The sequence below is a fragment of the Cannabis sativa genome, chromosome 7 (assembly GCF_029168945.1).
Source record: "Cannabis sativa cultivar Pink pepper isolate KNU-18-1 chromosome 7, ASM2916894v1, whole genome shotgun sequence".
Taxonomy (NCBI): Eukaryota; Viridiplantae; Streptophyta; class Magnoliopsida; order Rosales; family Cannabaceae; genus Cannabis; species Cannabis sativa.
Window position 1 is genome coordinate 10,313,485 of NC_083607.1, and position 1,382 is coordinate 10,314,866.

Consider the following 1,382-nt stretch of genomic DNA (forward strand, 5'->3'; position numbering starts at 1 on the left):
ATAATGGAGGTGCCGTGGAAGATCAAGCTAATGGCCGTAGCTTGAGAGATTACATTCTCCCTACTCTGACGGGAGTGCAGTCATGTATCAGGCCACCGGCAGTGGATGCAAACAATTTCGAGATTAAGCCTGCCATCCTTCAAATGGTGCAGTCTTCAGTTCAGTTTGGTGGCCTCCCTTCTGAAGATCCTAATTTGCATCTCTCTAACTTCATGGAACTTTGTGAAACTTTTAAGGTTAATGAAGTTAGCGATGATGCCATTCGACTGAGATTGTTTCCATTCTCGCTCAGAGAACAAGCCAAGAGTTGGTTGAATTCCTTGCCACCTAATTCAATTGCCACATGGAATGATTTGGCAACAAAATTCTTGTCAAAGTTTTTTCCTCCAGCCAAGTCTGCAAAGCTGAGAGGAGAAATCAATAATTTCTGCCAACAAGATAATGAATCTCTCCATGAGGCTTGGGAGAGGTTTAAAGATCTGATCAGGAGGTGTCCTCATCATGGTATAGAGAAGTGGATGCTGGTTCACAACTTCTACAACTGGCTGGTTGGTAATACTAGAACTCTAATAGATGCAGCAGCGGGCGGAGCTTTTATGAGAAAGAGCGCTAATGAGGCGTATGATCTATTGGAGGAGATGGCTCTAAACAATCAGCAGTGGCCAACTGAAAGGAGTCAATCTAAGAAGGTAGCTGGTGTGTTAGAAGTTGATGCCATCATAAAGTTAACAGCTCAGGTTGAGGCATTGACAAAAACAATTGCAGGGCAAGCTAAACAAGCCCAAATTGTTTGTGAGTTATGTGGAGGAAGTCATCACTTTTCGGAGTGTCAAGCAGATGTGGATGATTTGCCAATGGATGAAGCTAAAGCCATTGGGAATTTTTCACAAAACAGCAACAACAACAATTATGGGTTCAACCAGGGTAACAACCGAAGAAATAGTGGGTTCTATCAGCAAAGAAATCAGAACCAACAGTTTAATCAGCAACAAGCCTCTGGTGGAAGTTCTAGTTTGCAGACGCATTCTTGCTCCAATTTATGACCGAAACTAGATCTTCAATTAAAGACCCGTACTCGTATGGGCCAACTAGCAACTCAGGTAGCAACCCGCCCTCAAGGAAATTTGCCTAGCACAACTGAAGTCAATCCCAAAGAAAACTGCAAGGCAATTACCCTGAGGAGCGGTAAGAAGTATGATGGGCCCGAGTTACCACAACCAGTTGAGGTAGACGAAGAAATAAATGCTCAACCAGTGCAAACACCAACACCAACAGCAGAGAAGGCTACTGACAGCCCAGCACCACCACCACAGTCTCCACCGATTAGTATTGATCATCATGTAAAAATACCCTATCCTCAGAGGCTCAGAAAGTCAAGCTTA

At 43.8% G+C, this 1,382-nt stretch overlaps 1 non-coding gene across 1 annotated transcript; it reads right to left on the reverse strand.

Moving 5' to 3' along the window:
• Positions 1–401: 401 nt before the first annotated feature.
• LOC115698386 (small nucleolar RNA R71) lies at positions 402–508 on the reverse strand. The gene has a single exon (XR_004008137.2). It is a non-coding gene; the product is annotated as a small nucleolar RNA R71 (small nucleolar RNA).
• Positions 509–1,382: the final 874 nt, after the last annotated feature.